At 33.1% G+C, this 19,831-nt stretch overlaps 1 protein-coding gene across 2 annotated transcripts in view; it reads right to left on the bottom strand.

Moving 5' to 3' along the window:
• Positions 1-19,831, bottom strand: part of Tk (Tachykinin) — a 209,286-nt gene that overhangs the window by 69,500 nt on the left and 119,955 nt on the right. For both annotated transcript variants that reach the window (XM_076413754.1, XM_076413746.1), the window contains one exon: positions 15,005-15,035. The gene's annotated coding sequence lies outside the window, so the exon portion shown is untranslated. The remainder of the gene's footprint in view (positions 1-15,004; positions 15,036-19,831) is intronic.

Genomic DNA, 19,831 nt, shown 5'->3' with positions numbered 1-19,831 from the left:
TACTATAGGACTGATTACTTACATGTAGACCTTCAGATACCCACAGTAAGTCAAGAAATCAAGAGAATTGCAAAGGGGCGTGAGGAAAGACCCTATTCTCATGAGAATATTGAAGCATTGCAGCTTTTGGATACCACCAGAACAGGACACAGGCTCAAAAGAATGAAACCATCTGATCTGAGAACTAGGATGACCCATCGACCCTATATCTACTGAGATAGGGTCGATGGGTCACCCTAGTTATATGCCTCTATTTAAGTTGTCATAAAGACAAATTGTAAGTTAGTCGGAAATGACTAGTAACAATGTAATCATTAAATAATAAAAACATATATATCTTCGATAATATAAATATTTGACGATAAGCGATTTGACGTTAATAAAAATATTCTCTTATTTTAGCGTACAAGAAAAAGTCAACCTACAAGAAACAGTAGAGAAGAAAATAGAAAAATTGACTGTAAAAAACTCAAATATTTTGAAACTAAGTAAGAAAATTAATATTTGCGCATTTATTGCCAAAGAAAACATTATTATCTGTTCATAGAGGTTTCATCTGTAACTTCTATACTGAATATATACTTGTTGTATTATTATCTAAACAGAAAAGATGGTACTTATTTTGTGAGATCAAAAATGTGGCAATTAATATTAAACGGCGATAACGCGTTGTAACATTTTGGTAAAATATTTACTTGAGAAACAGAAATTAAGATTAATATTAACGATATAGCCGTTCTAGGAGAATCGGCAAACAAAATGGAACAGAAGATTCGGTACGTCAAACCTAAATTTAATTATCTTCCGCTTGTTTTGTATCGTAAACATCGCGATTTTCGGAAAATCGTGGAGTTGGACCTGTTTTTAAAACAGCGCTCGTCCTTTTCGCGATTTCGGGCGCCTCGCCCAGCCAACAAAGCGAAATAATTCCCTAGTTTAGCTTGCGATTTAGCTAATAACGACGAATTTGAATCGCTAACTTTACTAACAAACGTCGCGGACTTTTACGAAATTGTAAATTCACAAAGTGAAAAGCGTCGACGGGGATTCTCTCTAACGAACGTCAAATATTGTCTTTTGTGGGTCCACATTGTCGCATTACGTTATTATTTTCGTTTTTATTCGTTGAAATATATACCGCCGACAACGATTCAAATTCTATTTCGTATTGTGTTCGTGTTAATTTATTGTAGTGGGAGGTCTTGCGTCGGAAAAACCTTATTTGAATTTAAAAAGCTGACGATTTTGCGAAAATACCGTTGTTCCATTAAATTAATCGCCGAGACTGGAATTGGCCGAAGATGGTCCACCTTTCTCCCGTTTTATTCCTATTTTAGTCTCTTGATATAATACTGTTACCAAAAAAATTTTAAGACCTTTGGAGTAAAGGGCAAATGGATTTTTATGTTTCCAAATTTAATTCGTTCCTTTCAAATATATAGTTTATTCAAAACTAGCGACCCGCCCCGGCTTCGCACGGGTGCAATGCTGATACTAAATTAAATACACTACAGAAAAAATATGAACGTTGTATATAAAAACATAGCGGCCCGCTCCGGCTTTGCACGGGCATAAAATATATATGCCTATGTCACTCAATGAAAACATGATTAAAATCGATCCAGTATTTTTGGTTCATTCATTACTGCCCTTGGCCTGCACGCATTAAATTTGGAGTAAAACAATTCCTCTTCCCCTATACTTACTATGAAGATTTCCTGCTATCTTTGGAATATCTAAATTAATACAATTTTTATTACATTACATATTTTTAAACGCAAATTTTAAATTTGTAATATCTCCGAAAATATTTGTTTAATTTACATGCTGTAAGGAACCATATTGATCTATATTAATTGCACACTGTATTTAAGGTACTTAATTCGATAAGGATTAATACCGTATTGCTTAAAATAGCTTCGTAAATAAGCCATTTTCTCACGTAAAAAGTAAACAATAAAAATGGTTAATGTGGGTTATCCCTAAAAGATAAACATATACCATCGCGGACTTTTTGTAGACCTTTTTATGGTGTACAATACTGTAGTACATTAATTTGATCTAACTCGTAGGGTTAGGCAGCGTTTTTGCTAATTGCTAAATAAGCCTAAAAAATAGGTTAATTTACGACATCACGTTAGAAACCTCTAAAATTAGCAATGTTGCCTTAGTATATTATGCATGTATTATACATATAAACCTTCCTCTTGAATCACTCTATCTAATGAAAAAAACCGCATCAAAATCCGTTGCGTAGTTTTAAAGATTTAAGCGCACATAGGGATATAGGGACAGAAAAGGCGACTTTGTTTTATACTATGTAGTGATAACAGTGAGCTTACGTCATCATAATGTAGAATATATTTCCTATCGCAGATTGTAAATTTATGATAAAATCAGACAATAATTTATTTCTCATTTTATCCTAGTTAAAAAGAAATACAATGTTGTGAGACATGCGACCTAATCAGCCTACAAAAGTTGTTTATTAGTCAAACGTCTGCAAAGATTTTCAAAGCTTTAGTGATAATAATTACAGGTTATGAACCGGAAAATGTTTCTCATTTCATATGCCTGTTTATTATTACTTTGATTGAAAAGGTTGAAGACATAAGATAGCCAGGAACAGATTGAGTCTCTAATCAGTTACTTCGAACAAGAACGAGGTAATGTAAGCTCGTTTTTGCCAGAGAGTAAGTATTGATACTTTTATATACTAAGTTGCTGCAGTTTTTATTGGAAATATTTTTTAGTGTGTTACAGCTGCACTGAATATTAGTACCAGCACTGTTATTAAAATTGTCTTAAAAAATTAAAAACAATATAGTCTTGGATATACCAAACAAACCGTTCTCATAAACCTTTGCGTTTCACCCATAGATATCGCTGATCAAAATACATGAAAGCACCTAATAAATCGCTAACTTCACTAACAAGCGTGGCGGACTTTTTGGACTCTTGTTTCTTGGAGCTCTTTGGACTAAAATCCTCCCTAAGAGACAAAAAATAAGAGTAGACTTACTCCTTCCCCCTTGCTAAATATTTGTTATGAAAAACTCTAAATGAAATAAAATATAAGTTTGATTTAAAAAAGTAAATATTTCCTACTACTATAAATACCTCTTCCCCTAATTCGTCTTATCTAATAAATAAATGGTCACCTAGTTGTAGAATTTAGATAAAAACTAGGTTTACAAAAAAAAACAATATTTCTCATTATGATTAGGCGTTTATTAATGGACTTAATAATTAAATTATGAATTATCTCTAAATGTATTATAGCTAATTTGTAAGATTTTGGTCCCTCTAATTTTAGTTTTATCTTTTTGAGTATTCTCACATTTTAATTTTTTTGCCTGAAAATTATTGCACTAGCTTAAGAATTGGAAGATTATTGTTATTTACATTCAATATATCAGATGCAATGGGGTTTAAATGGATATAGTGTTAATTTTAATAGTATACCAATACAAGAAAAAATAGGCGATAAAATTTGTATTAAAATATATCTTAGTCTCTTTTTTACCACTAGGATTTATCCTTACTGGACCTAAAGTTTAACGTGGGCTCTATTGATTCACCAGTAACCAACTTAGAGGCATTACGTTATTATTTTCGTTTTTATTCATTGAATTATACACCGTCGACAACGATTCACATTCTATTTCGTATTGTTTTCGTGTTAATTTATTGTAGTGGGAGTTTATGAGTTGGAAAAACCTTATTTGAATATAAAAAGCTGATGATTTTGCGAAAATACCGTTGCTCCATTGAATTAATCGCTGAGGTGGAAATTGGGCGAAGACGGACCTCGCGTTTTATTCGTATTTTAGTCTCGTGATATACTACTATTATCAAAAAAATTGTAGGATTTTTGGAGTAAAAGGTTTTTATGTATTCAAATCTATTTCCTTCCTTCCAAATATACAGTTTATTCAAAATAACAGTGAACTCACGTCATCATGATGTCGAATGTATTGCCAATCGCAAATTGTAAATTTGTTTTAAAATCAGACCAATAATTTCCTTCTCATTTTATCTTAGTTAAAAAGAAATAAAATGTTCAAACATGCGACCGAATCAGCCTGCAACAGTTGTTATCGTGAATACAGAGTCGAACGCCACCCTTTACTCGAAAACAGTCGAAGTGTGAATTTTATTGAAATATTTAGAAAATAATGAGAATGAAAATAGTATTTACTATTTTCAGTAGCAATTTTTTTTACTATCGACTATTTCGACTGTTTTGCGACTATTGAATATTTCTAATATTTTTAGTCGATAGTTCGCAACGCTAGCAAAAAAGGTATGTTTAGCTTCATTCGTAGATATGGCAGAAGCAGAAGCAAGTAAAGCATGGCGACGATGTTCAGAAGCTACAGAAAATATTATCGAAACAATATACTGAGCTATTGAAATCTTCACTCTAACATGAGGAACCCTGCTTTACAATAAAAGAAGATAAAACAGGTGTACCACAAGGAAGCGTATTGGGGCTAACTTTTTACCTACTCTACACATGTGATACACCATAAATGGAAAATATGATTATGGCTACATTTGTTGATGATACTGCGATTCCTGCAGTCGGAGACAGTAGTGAAGAAACTACATGAAAATTACAAATACAAATTAATGAAAGTAAATCTGTGCATGTGCAGTTCACGTATAACCCATATAGAAACCACTCTAACTGGGAAATAGTAATTTATACTATCACTGTTTTTAATCACCCTTTCTTGAAGTTAAATTTTGTAACTATTTGTCTTCTTTCTTGGAATATTTTCATAACTACACATATGTCTTGCTGAATTTATTTCGCTCTAAATTACAATTTTTTTTTGATTTTGTGTTTGAACTGTGGCGACCGCCACGACCCTTTAGGCCACCACCAATTCACCATCAACAACTATAAAGGTTGGCAACGCCGGTGGATTGGTACCATGCAGTTCTGGAGTATAAAAGGCCATCACGACGACGTCTCGCTCTCTTTTCTTATCACCGTCCCCCTGTAACAGTACCACTTCCACAGCGCTACCGTACTTCCTTCACCTTAACCTAATATCCTGTCCATTCTCCCATCGACCACATGTATCAATCGTAAGTTAAAATAAACAACTTTGATTCAATCAGTGTTTTTAGTTCCCGTGCAAATTCCTTCCAAAGATAGTAGTGAGTGTTCTGACAAATAATCGCAGCGGCAGCCACACATTTCGACCGATTGACCGACTCGACGAAACACGTAAAAAGTAAACAATAAAAATGGTTAATGTGGGTTATCCCTAAAAGATAAACATATACCATCGCGGACTTTTTGTAGACCTTTTTATGGTGTACAATACTGTAGTACATTAATTTGATCTAACTCGTAGGGTTAGGCAGCGTTTTTGCTAATTGCTAAATAAGCCTAAAAAATAGGTTAATTTACGACATCACGTTAGAAACCTCTAAAATTAGCAATGTTGCCTTAGTATATTATGCATGTATTATACATATAAACCTTCCTCTTGAATCACTCTATCTAATGAAAAAAACCGCATCAAAATCCGTTGCGTAGTTTTAAAGATTTAAGCGCACATAGGGATATAGGGACAGAAAAGGCGACTTTGTTTTATACTATGTAGTGATAACAGTGAGCTTACGTCATCATAATGTAGAATATATTTCCTATCGCAGATTGTAAATTTATGATAAAATCAGACAATAATTTATTTCTCATTTTATCCTAGTTAAAAAGAAATACAATGTTGTGAGACATGCGACCTAATCAGCCTACAAAAGTTGTTTATTAGTCAAACGTCTGCAAAGATTTTCAAAGCTTTAGTGATAATAATTACAGGTTATGAACCGGAAAATGTTTCTCATTTCATATGACTGTTTATTATTACTTCGATTGAAAAGGTTGAAGACATAAGATAGCCAGGAACAGATTGAGTCTCTAATCAGTTACTTCGAACAAGAACGAGGTAATGTAAGCTCGTTTTTGCCAGAGAGTAAGTATTGATACTTTTATATACTAAGTTGCTGCAGTTTTTATTGGAAATATTTTTTAGTGTGTTGCAGCTGCACTGAATATTAGTATCGGCACTGTTATTAAAATTGTCTTAAAAAATTAAAAACAATATAGTCTTGGATATACCAAACAAACCGTTCTCATAAACCTTTGCGTTTCACCCATAGATATCGCTGATCAAAATACATGAAAGCACCTAATAAATCGCTAACTTTACTAACAAGCGTGGCGGACTTTTTGGACTCTTGTTTCTTGGAGCTCTTTGGACTAAAATCCTCCCTAAGAGACAAAAAATAAGAATAGACTTACTCCTTCCCCCTTGCTAAATATTTGTTATGAAAAACTCTAAATGAAATAAAATATAAGTTTGATTTAAAAAAGTAAATATTTCCTACTACTATAAATACCTCTTCCCCTAAATCGTCTTATCTAATAAATAAATGGTCACCTAGTTGTAGAATTTAGATAAAAACTAGGTTTACAAAAAAAAACAATATTTCTCATTATGATTAGGCGTTTATTAATGGACTTAATAATTAAATTATGAATTATCTCTAAATGTATTATAGCTAATTTGTAAGATTTTGGTCCCTCTAATTTTAGTTTTATCTTTTTGAGTATTCTCACATTTTAATTTTTTTGCCTGAAAATTATTGCACTAGCTTAAGAATTGGAAGATTATTGTTATTTACATTCAATATATCAGATGCAATGGGGTTTAAATGGATATAGTGTTAATTTTAATAGTATACCAATACAAGAAAAAATAGGCGATAAAATTTGTATTAAAATATATCTTAGTCTCTTTTTTACCACTAGGATTTATCTTTACTGGACCTAAAGTTTAACGTGGGCTCTATTGATTCACCAGCAACTTAGAGGCATTACGTTATTATTTTCGTTTTTATTCATTGAATTATACACCGTCGACAACGATTCACATTCTATTTCGTATTGTTTTCGTGTTAATTTATTGTAGTGGGAGTTTATGAGTTGGAAAAACCTTATTTGAATATAAAAAGCTGATGATTTTGCGAAAACACCGTTGCTCCATTGAATTAATCGCTGAGGTGGAAATTGGGCGAAGATGGACCTCGCGTTTTATTCGTATTTTAGTCTCGTGATATACTACTATTATCAAAAAAATTGTAGGATTTTTGGAGTAAAAGGTTTTTATGTATTCAAATCTATTTCCTTCCTTCCAAATATACAGTTTATTCAAAATAACAGTGAACTCACGTCATCATGATGTCGAATGTATTGCCAATCGCAAATTGTAAATTTGTTTTAAAATCAGACCAATAATTTCCTTCTCATTTTATCTTAGTTAAAAAGAAATAAAATGTTCAAACATGCGACCGAATCAGCCTGCAACAGTTGCCTGTTATCGTGAATACAGAGTCGAACGCCACCCTTTACTCGAAAACAGTCGAAGTGTGAATTTTATTGAAATATTTAGAAAATAATGAGAATGAAAATAGTATTTACTATTTTCAGTAGCAATTTTTTTTACTATCGACTATTTCGACTGTTTTGCGACTATTGAATATTTCTAATATTTTTAGTCGATAGTTCGCAACGCTAGCAAAAAAGGTATGTTTAGCTTCATTCGTAGATATGGCAGAAGCAGAAGCAAGTAAAGCATGGCGACGATGTTCAGAAGCTACAGAAAATATTATCGAAACAATATACTGAGCTATTGAAATCTTCACTCTAACATGAGGAACCCTGCTTTACAATAAAAGAAGATAAAACAGGTGTACCACAAGGAAGCGTATTGGGGCTAACTTTTTACCTACTCTACACATGTGATACACCATAAATGGAAAATATGATTATGGCTACATTTGTTGATGATACTGCGATTCCTGCAGTCGGAGACAGTAGTGAAGAAACTACATGAAAATTACAAATACAAATTAATGAAAGTAAATCTGTGCATGTGCAGTTCACGTATAACCCATATAGAAACCACTCTAACTGGGAAATAGTAATTTATACTATCACTGTTTTTAATCACCCTTTCTTGAAGTTAAATTTTGTAACTATTTGTCTTCTTTCTTGGAATATTTTCATAACTACACATATGTCTTGCTGAATTTATTTCGCTCTAAATTACAATTTTTTTTTGATTTTGTGTTTGAACTGTGGCGACCGCCACGACCCTTTAGGCCACCACCAATTCACCATCAACAACTATAAAGGTTGGCAACGCCGGTGGATTGGTACCATGCAGTTCTGGAGTATAAAAGGCCATCACGACGACGTCTCGCTCTCTTTTCTTATCACCGTCCCCCTGTAACAGTACCACTTCCACAGCGCTACCGTACTTCCTTCACCTTAACCTAATATCCTGTCCATTCTCCCATCGACCACATGTATCAATCGTAAGTTAAAATAAACAACTTTGATTCAATCAGTGTTTTTAGTTCCCGTGCAAATTCCTTCCAAAGATAGTAGTGAGTGTTCTGACAAATAATCGCAGCGGCAGCCACACATTTCGACCGATTGACCGACTCGACGAACATTCCTACAGAACAATATAAATAAGAATTAATAAATCCCGTTAAAAAGACACCACGTCTTAGTGTTACGACATACGACAAAGTATTAGTTAAAATATCTAGCGTCGTTCGCCATAGCAACGTCCATATTTACGCGGTAAGTCGAAGGAAAAATTAAAAATTAATAATAAAGCCGAGACAAATAATGGTCGCCAAATATTTGGTCACCTCTTCGGCTTTCTCCTCCGTTACGAGTTAATAAAAGGATATAATAAACCGGCCGCATAACAAAATAATGTCCCGAGTCACGCTCTAAACGATAATTTGCCACAAGAATGGAGTGAAGGTTGGCCCGTTGGACTGGCTGAATAACTCCGGTTGCGCCTTATTCGATACTTTGCCACGTTATTAATTATTCGCTCGTTGGGGAGACTTTTCGGACAGTTATAATTTCTATTACGTCGGCTATAACGAAGGGTATATTATCTGTTATTTTATTACTTTGACAGGTTTTTGTTTTCCCTGTTGCCGTGACATTTAGTTTTGGAATAACAAATATCTTAATTTATTATTGTAAATCTCTTATTAATCGTGTAGGAATGTTCGTCGGGTCGGTCGGTAGGTCGAAATGTGTGGCTGCCGCTGCGATTATTTGTCAGAACACTCACTACTATTTTTGGAAGGAATTTGCACGGGAACTAAAAACACTGATTGAATCAAAGTTGTTTATTTTAACTTACGATTGATACATGTGGTCGAAGGGATAATTGACAGGATATTAGGTTAGGTAGAGGAAGTACGGTAGCGCTGTGGAAGTGGTACTGTTACAAGGGGACGGAGAAAAGAAAAGAGAGCGAGACGTCGTCGTGATGGTCTTTTATACCCTGGAACTGCATGGTACCAATCCACCGGCGTTGCCAACCTTTGTAGTTGTTGATGGTGAATTAGTGGTGGCCTAAAGGGTCGTGGCGGTCGCCACATAACTCCCCTCCTAGTGGAACTGCCGTGGAACGTACCTATATGTGGTGCAAGTTCCGGAGTGCACCCGCAATCACGCAAACAAACGCCCGGGGACTGCTGATGAGATGGGGATCCCAACCTGAGCGAGGAGTTTTACGGGATCAGCTGCTATCGGAGTTGTAGCAGGACGTCGTTCGTCTTGGGGCGTTTAGCTTTGTTTGATGGTACCTATAAGTGGGTTACGTGTCCCGTTTCGTGATGCCAGGGTGTTCATGTGTTGCTGGTATACATGATGGGCTTCTGTGGTTTTCGTCCATCAGGCTAGTCTCGTGGGATGTCGTCGACCACGTGATGTTGATGGGTTCCGTTCCTCGTGCTATCCTTCCATGTATGTGTCAAGCACCTGTCGAGTGGCTTATGTTGAGTTGATTTACCTGTTAGGCACTTTAATCACGTCGGGGTCACCAATTGTAGGAATGTTCGTCGAGTCGGTCGAAATGTGTGGCTGCCGCTGCGATTATTTATCAGAACACTCACTACTATTTTTGGAAGGAATTTGCGCGGGAACTAAAAACACTGGTTGAATCAAAGTTGTTTATTTTAACTTACGATTGATACATGTGGTCGAAGGGATTATTGACAGGATATTAGGTTAGGTAGAGGAAGTACGGTAACGCTGTGGAAGTGGTACTGTTACAAGGGGACGGAGAAAAGAAAAGAGAGCGAGACGTCGTCGTGATGGTCTTTTATAGCCTGGAACTGCATGGTACCAATCCATCGGCGTTGCCAACCTTTGTAGTTGTTCGTTCGTTTCAATCGTATTAAGTTGTAATATTAGGGGTTTAAAAAAATTGATTGGGACCGAAACAAATTTGTCATACATCAGTGTATTTTAATGTATTTTTGACGATTTTTCCGTCAATTGTGGGCGGATTTTCAAAATTCTCTTTTTATTCGGAAGAGTGCACTTCCGAGGTGGTCCCATTGGAGAAAAATTAGAATTTCTTTTAAATCGAGCGAAATGCTGAAATTTTAAAGACACATACACAGCACTAAAATAATAAGATATTTGGGTGTAATCTTAATGCTGAGCGGGTGTGATGGAAAATCGGAAGTCGTTCTGTACAAAAGCCATTTAGTTAGCTATAACTAGTATATAAGACCTCATAGAAATATCGTTTATAACTGTTTATATGGCGTAATGGTTAAAGCGTTTTGCTCCCAAACGGAGGTCGCGGATTTGATTTGATTTGATTGATTGTTATTGGCGGGGACAATAACTTTTTATTGTTGTTTAGTTAGAAAATTTGTTAAGTCACCTAGATTAGGTAGCGGACCCCGGGGTCTGAAGCACTCTTTATTTTCAATCATCGTTTTTGTATTCCTATATTTCCTCATATGGGCTGAACATTTACTTGGACTACCTATTATAATATTAAATAAAATAACTGTGTAATATATTGTGTAAATATCTAACACTGAAAAGGGAAAAACAAAATATTTTTAACAAGAAAATTCAATCGAATTAAAAAAACAGGAACTGAATATTAAAAATAGTCAAATTTAGATTTCTAACACAAAAGAAATATTTAAAATCAAAATATGTTCATAATAATCGTTGTAATAATTGAATAAAAATAAACAAGAACCTTATATAAATTTTCGGATTGAGTGGATTATTTTACACTATCGATCGTTGTAGGATTTTATTACCTAGTTTCATCCGACAGATTTTTAACGTTCTGGCTTTGCCGTCCTAACTATTATGTAACTAATATACACAGATTTCTGTTTTGTTTGTAGTATGATCGTAAATATATTCTTATATTATACTTCTTATATTAAGATTATTTATTAGTGTGATAGGATCAAAAGAACAATTTTTATTGATAAATAGAAAAATTAATTTTACCGTTATGTTATTTTGGCAACTATAGTTTCTTACTGATTGACTTTTTCGAAATCTCTCGATGCTTCTTGAGGCCTTTTAAATGTTAAATATTCTTTCACTTAATTTTATTTCTTCAAGGAATAATGATATTCCTTATTAACGATAAAAAATATTATTGTTTTTAAAAAAGGTTTAATGGTTCAATACTTTTTCATTTACTTATGGCACGGGTGAGAAAGAAATTTGAACTAAACCAATTACTTTTATTATATTAGGTCATTGTTACCTTCTGAATATAAAATAGGATTAAATATATTTGGGAACATTATCCTATTCCTTTTTCTCACACTGTCGCTTACCAATTTAAAATTATTTAAAATTAACTGATCTGTACACAGAGAATGAAACAATTATCCCCACCCTTTACTAGAAAACAGTCGAAGTGTGAATGTTATTGAAATAGTATTTACTATTTTCAGTCGCAATTTTTTTATCGACTATTTCGACTGTTTTGCGACTATTTCTACTATTTTTAGTCGATAGTTCCCAACGCTAGCAAAAAAGGTATGTTTAGTTACATTCTTAGATATGGCAGAAGCAGAAGCAATTAAGGCATGATGATCGTGTTCAGAAGCTACGGAAAATATTATTGAAACAATATATTGAGCTACTGAAATCTTCACTCTAACACGAGGAACCCTGCTTTTCAATAAAAGAAGCTAAAGCTGGTGTACCACAAGAAAGTGTATTGGGGCTAATTCTTTATCTACTCTACACATGTGATACACCATAAATGGAAAATATGACTATGGCTACATTTGCTGATGATACTGCAATTCCTGCAATAGGAGACAGCAGTGAAGGAGCCACATGAAAGTTAAAATACAAAAAATTTTACCCTGACTTGTAAAATAAAAATTAACGAAAGTAAATCTGTGCATCTGCAGTTCACGTGTAATCAGAATATGCACCAATAATAATAAGTAATAATATCACTTCATATAGGAACGGCGCTAAGCATTTCGGAATTAATCTTGATACAAAACTTCGCTACAAGGAACATGCAAAAAGAAAAAGAAAGAAGTGCAGTTAAGATATAGGAAAATATACTGATTAATTGGAAGAAAATCGCATTATCAGTACATTGTAAATGGCTGTTATATAAGCAAGTGTTGAAACCTATATGGACATACGTACTTCAATTATGGGGATGTTATGCTACAGAACTAATTACTTACATCGAAACCTTCAGATACCGACCGTCATCCAGTAAATCAAAACAATTGCAAGGGACATGAGGATGGACTCGCATGTTAAAATCCAAGTAATACCACTCTTGGATAATACCAGAACAAGACTCAGATTCAAAATAATCAAACCATTTAATATTATGTAGTGTAACGAGGGGCATTTAATTGAAAAACAGTAGTGTAAATACATAAACATTACTATAGCAGAGACTAAGATAGAGCCCATAAGATACGACTAGAACCTAAACTTGCAACAATGTAACAACTAAATTTAAAAAAGATGTATATGGTCTAGCATTGTCCCAATGCAAGACAATGACTTTCTATTAATTATTTTTGACACATTTGAAAATATGGAGTTGAAATAATTCTCATAATGAAACAGTTTCTTTCATTCTCACCTAACATTTAAATTCATCTTTTGATCAATCATAATTTTTTTGTAACATTATTGTTGTAGGTGATCCACTTTTCATCGCCTAGAATTATACGTTTAAATAATGGCTCGATTTTTTTTCATATCGAAGTTCTTCAGTTCTATGTAAGTGGTTGAATACTATTTTTTTAGTCCATGTTCAGTTCTATAGCGATCTTGCAAAACTAAATATGTCTAAATAACTCTTGTCTACCTCTTTAACAATATCTAGTACAACATCAAGTAAATAATTCTGGTCATATTTTCATATTAAAGATATTTATTATATTTTCAACATTTCCTATAGCCTTTTCCTATCTTTTTTACTACATGGCGATATCATATCGAGCAAGTGTAAGGGCTCAAGTAGTTGGGGTCAATAATACATGGGAAGAAAATGAAATCTACTAATAAGATGGTATATAAGGGAAATAATATTACTATCAAGAATAAAATCGAGCTTTTGTAAACGTTTATTTTGACAATTATTCTGTGTAGTTCCCAGGTTTAAGCACATTTTGCGTGTTTCAAGATCGAATTCAAAATTATTATTATATCAAGATAGTTATTATATCAAGACGCGACAATCAGTGCACAGTTGCGGAACAAACTCAGAAACGCATTGGTTTGGAAAAGTTTGTCTAATTAAAGGAATTTCTCACAAACTTCTCTGGTGAAATAGATCTCTTATAGAGAGACAATGATTAGTTTCAAAAAAGATATAGATCAGAGCAATAGAATATGATCTGAAAAATCGGAAATTAATGGAGGCCGAGATAAAAATAGTTGCGCCAAGATTTACACACAAATTGGTTAAGCGTGATATCCCCTTAGAACCCATAACGAGTGTGTGTGCGAAATACTCTGAAAGGCTATTTGTGCATCTAAATACACTCGCCAAACAGTTGCCACGTACGCGATCAGAGTGAACTGATTAATAGACACCTAGAGTGTGATTTAATAATCTCTAGAATAAGTTGGAATAGTTTTTAGAATAAGTTATCTAGAATAATATTTAAATTATAAGTTGTACAGCACATCACTTACTGAAGTGATCTTCTACATATCAGGATGGTTATATTATAGGACATCATATAATACTACTTATTGCTCACGGGCAGATTGTTAAGGTTCTAAGAAATTAATAAAAAAAAGATTTAGCGAAGAAGTCCTGCGGCCCCAACAAGATATTGGTTGAAAAACAGTTAGTAGTAGTACAAACTCATGTAGTGTAATGAAAGAAATAAAAGGTGAAGAAGAAATGAGCCATTTTCTGAAATACCTTAAGCATTAAAAAAAAAACAATAAAAGAGGAAACTTATCTGCCTGATCTAGGACATATAATAAATATTCTAAATATTAGGATATTTAGCATAATAAAAATCAACTGCAAGCATTCCCGAAACTATCATGCAGGATTATTTCATTAAAATATATAATTTTAACCGTAACATATGTCCAGCTAATACAGCAAGAGCCAGAAGTATCTTAATAATTTATTTAATCTCTTTATAATGTTACTAACCTATTTATTACCATCAAAAAACAAAAATCAGTTTAGTAGAAAATTAACTAACAATCATAGCAGTAAATCAAGGTTTGTATGAATTAGCATATATGGCATTAGTTGTAATTAATTGTATACCAAGATATAATTAATTAAAGTAATTTAAACGTTCTGAACAACTTAATATAAGATTGCCTAGAATTGGGGTTTATCAGACACAAGATATTTATTTGCAATCAGTAACGTTCGATCAGGATAAAGCTACAGGTTGACAGTGTTTAGATTTCTTTGCAGAAACAATACATCAAACTATATGGAAGTTGAAGAACATTTTGGTTTAAACTTAGATCAAATCCACCAATGATTCTCGTTTTGCGCGAAAACGTGATCAAAAAGAATAAAAAGTGACTTTGGATAATCAGAAAATATTAAGGGGTTAAAACTAGATTAAACATAAAACTTACCTTAGAATCGCTGCTTTTTTTATCAGTCTATCTGAAAAACAAACAAATATTAACATATATTGAAAAGATATAGAGATACAAATATATAATAACATAAATTATATACGTATATTCAATAGAATATACAATATTTTATATTATTCAATATTTTTCTGCTTCGAATTCCATTCGTATGCTTCGAAATGTTTATAGTAGTTCAAAGTAAACACATTTATCATGTGATACGCTTAAGTTATCCCATTAAATATCCCCATTATAGAAAAAGAAACGAGGCCAGGTAAAAATCATTGGTCGCATGGTACAAAATCTGTGAAAATATCCCTTACAATACCTTGAATTATAAGTACTTGCTTCATTCTTATAATAATCTTTTACAATAAGTGTATCAGATTACGGGGAAAGTAAAATTGTACATCTATTAGATTTTTAATTTAGGCAATGGAATAATGTATTTGTTTGATACGTACTCCAGTATCTGGTTGTTATTAATAAATAATATATGTTAATAGCCAGACGTTTCATACCATATCTTCGTAATAATTGACAGTTTCTGGGAAACAACCAACTGTTGGTTGTTACTTTATTGTTATCGTAACACATATCAATCTTTATGCTGTCATTCTTTGGATTTGTCTCGTTATGTTTGATTTTAGTTATACGGATATTCAATAACAGTTCATTGTAATATGTGCTTTTTCGTTGAAACATTATATATACATACAAACATTAAAACATTATATTTCTTTAATTGTTATTTCATTTTAGTGTTGATTTGAGATTGATTATAGATTTAGTTAAGTTTATAAGCGTTAATTAATTCGAAATATATAAATAAACCAGTGATGGGACTATTTCTTGCAATAATGCCTCCAGAAATATGTTATTAGGTGCTTGCACATATTCTAACAAATTATTTTCACTTTAAAAAGACATTTATTTAGAAAAATTGATACAAAACACATTCTTGTCATGTAAGAGGATGAATTTTCATCTCTTGTTTGTTATTTCTGCTCTCTGTTGGAATATTATTCGTAGTTCTATTTAATCAACTGATGTCGGCAGTATTATCCTGTTTTAGAAAATCCTAATACACCACACCTTTCTGGTTTTACTGTACGCTCACAAAGAGTTAATTGCCATGGATATTCTGCTTCAGAGTCGATGTGGTTAGTTTTCCTGGACTTAAACTGGGATTATCGCAGAATATCCACATTTCATTGTCAGTAACAATACTCCACACAAAATTCTTCTTTTCGCCTTGCAAATAATGATACTGCGAGGCTGAAATAGCTCGAAATGATATTTTCAATCATTTCACCCATTTTTCGCAGTTCAAGAATTTTTTATTACATGTAAATGTCTATAAGTTATTAGTTCATCAACTGTTCAGACTTCATCGCTTTTCAGACAGCATTTGGGGACTTCGAGCTGGCTATTAACCCAATAAGTTTTACACAAATTATTTTTAAAGTACTCGTAATTACATATTTTAGATATTACCCTGATTATATCATCTTAACTCTATTCTGTTTTGACATAAATCTAGCACTTAGAAAAATTGTATTTTTATTTATAAAGTACACTCCAGCAACAAAATAGCTTATATTAAAGACACTATAACTTTTAGTATATCTATTCCTTCATATTAAACGATATATTTTCGAAGACTTTAAACACAACTTCTGGCACGGGATCTTGTGGGTGTAAAATTCATATGAGGTGGCTTAAAGTTCCGAAAAAAGGCGTCAAATGTCGCGGCCTTTTCATCTTGTAATTTACATCAGAATTTCATAAATATTTCGTGTGAGTGTGAGTGTCGTGGATTTCTTCGTTGCTAACTTTTATTAAATCGTTCAGACGAAACGGCGACGTATATAAACATGAGCAGGAGTGACATTTCTCATTCATATGTTCAACGGTAGGGCGAGTTAAAATTAAATTGGTTTATGATGGGCAGGATTTATGTTTAACTTGTCTGCTTTTTTTATCTGCATTAGATTTCTTATAAATTGGGTTTGAATTAGAATGAATACTGCACAGGAATATACGAGAACAAATGATCGAAAAATGCCTGAAATTAGTAGTAGATTGAATTGCAGAGCTGATTGTGAAATCCAAGATGTAGACAAGATCATATATAATATATATTATAGTATAAGACAAATAATGGAAACAGTCTGCAAGGCGAGTAAAGCCTCTCAAATAATTTTGATATCGCAGGTAGCAATGAAGTAGGCCTGTAAGCTACAACTTGTTCTGCCATTTGGTCAGGTTTTTTAAGTATAATTATTGGAGCAAATTTAAGACATTCCGGAATATGTTTCAGTCTCAAATAGGCATTGAATATATGTCAACATGATTTTCGTGGCAGCTCTGTCGATAACCCAGGCGACGTATCATCAATTCCTGGAGAATTTTTAGGATTGAGGTTGTTGTCAATTTCTGTTGTCAACTTTTACAACATCTGACTGGTAAACAATATTTGTATCTATTGTAGATTATATATGATTCGGTTGGATTACGTTAGCTAAATATTCTGCGAATAATTGAACTATTTCACCGTTTTTAATGGGCGATACTCTAATAATTGGTCTTTTAGATCTCCGAGTTGCTTTTTATGGCGAGTAATATTTGTCTGCTTCCGGGCTTAATTCACTTACATATTTTTTGAAGCAACTCTGTTTATATTCTTTAATCTTTTGAATGAATGTCAGATTATCGTCTAGATTATAATATTAATGGATAAAATACTAAATAAATGTTAAATAGATGTATAACGGATCGATTGAAAAGTCCCTAAATCGACTGACACATAGATGGCGCTATTAAAATTAAATACATATGTTTCTTAGTTGCATAAATTTGACAGCTGTTGGATCATTAGTTTGTGAATTATAGCATTTTGAGTCAAGCAACTTCTGTTATTGTGAAAGAAATGGATAAAAAGAATATCGCGTGTTGATAAAATATTGTTTTTTGAAGGGAAAAAATACAGTGGAAGCAAAAACCTGATTTGATACATAGTTTCCGAACACTGCGCCAGGAAAATCAACCATCAATGAATGATGAAAACATTTAAAAAATACACAAAATAATTTTGAATGATCGTAAATTGAAATTGAATGAAATAGCAGACACTCTAAAGATATTTACTGAACGTGTACATCATATCATTTACGAATATTTGGGTATGAGAAAGCTCTGTGTAAAGTTGGTGCCGCGCGAGCTCACTTTTGACCAAAAACAACGACGAGTTGATGAATCGGAGCAGTGTTTGAAGATTGTCAAGCATAGTAAACTCGAGTTTTTGCATCAATATGTAACAATGGATGAAACATGGCTCCATCATTTCACTCCAAAGTCCAATCGACAGTCATCCGAGTGTATTGCATACGATGAACCCGCTCCAAAGCGTGCGAAAACGCAATAGTCGTTTGGCAAGATTATGGAGTCTCTATTTTGGGATCGACATGGATTAATTTTCATTGACTACCTTGAAAAAGAAGGACTATCAACAACGACTAATACATAGCGTTATGGAACCGTTTAAAGGACGAAATCGCCGAAAAGCGGTCGCATTTGAAGAGAAAGAAAGAGCTCCTTCACCAAGAAAATGTTCCATGTCACAAGTCAGTGAAAACGATAGAAAAAATCCATGAATTGGACTTCGAATTGCTTCCTCATCCACCGTATTCTCCAGATCTGGTCCACAGCGACCATTTGCTATTCTCAGATCTCAAAAGAATGCTCACTGGAAAGAAATTTTCGTCGAATGAAAGGTGATCGCCGAAAGTGAGGCCTATTTCGAAGCAAAAGGCAATGCTAAGCAATACAAAGGCAATGCTCAGCGCCAGTGCCAGCTAATTTGTCTGATGCTCAAACCTTCACTGATGCTTTATGCTATACTCTATAAGTTCGTGTTTCTTTTATTCCCACATCTTGATCCAGGTGCTACAGGATAATTTGGATTTAATGTCAGAATGGAAAAAATTGTTTTGCTTCTCTCTACAGCAGCAGATAGCAGACTTATTAATAAAAAGGAAATATTGTGTAAGACTAAAATGGAAATATACAAATTTATTTACAGACCAACCTTGTTGAGAGACATGAGTGTAGTGAAACAGTGATAAAAGTAAGCTATAAGCGCAACAGTAATGAGGAGAATTTAGAGTAGTCAGGGGTACAAAAATTATGGACAGGATGAAAAGTAAAGAAATAAGCAAATACATTAATATTGAAATCAATGAAAGAGTCCAGAGAAAGGAGATAAATCAGTTGGTGGGGACACTTACAGTGCCTCGAGGATACAAGGTGGTTAGAGAGAATATGGGAGGCAAGGATGGAACTGTAGTATTTCATATTTCTATTTTCGTAATATTTATATAGCTTCTTGGTTTTTGTTCTCTATATTAAATTTTTATGTCCAACATAAGAGAGCGTATTTTTATGTTCGTTTTATGTCTTCAAGTCAAAGCTATTATATATTAATTTATGACTATTTATTTTTAGACTATATTTTCAACACATGCTGTCATTTCTATAATATATCAATAATACATGTTCATACTTTTAAAGCTTATTGTTTTTTCTTTTGCTTCATGTTGCTATATGTTGTTAATTTATTTTTGAACTTTGGATGACTATTATAATATAATTTACCAGATTTGCAAATACAAATATAAGAAAAAACTAAATATTTTTGGAAATAATCTATTCAAATATGGAAATATCATGGAAATTTCAATATGGAAAGTAATTAATTGAATAATTTTTGTATTGCCTTTTATGAATACCAAAAATTTAAGCAAACAAGGATAAAAAACGTAG

Source organism: Rhynchophorus ferrugineus, unplaced genomic scaffold (genome assembly GCF_030347505.1).
Source record: "Rhynchophorus ferrugineus isolate W39M unplaced genomic scaffold, kcgeb_rfMv2 rfM1, whole genome shotgun sequence".
Lineage (NCBI taxonomy): Eukaryota > Metazoa > Arthropoda > Insecta > Coleoptera > Curculionidae > Rhynchophorus > Rhynchophorus ferrugineus.
The sequence above is the reverse complement of the archived record's forward strand: the minus strand, read 5'-3'. Positions and strand labels throughout refer to the sequence as shown.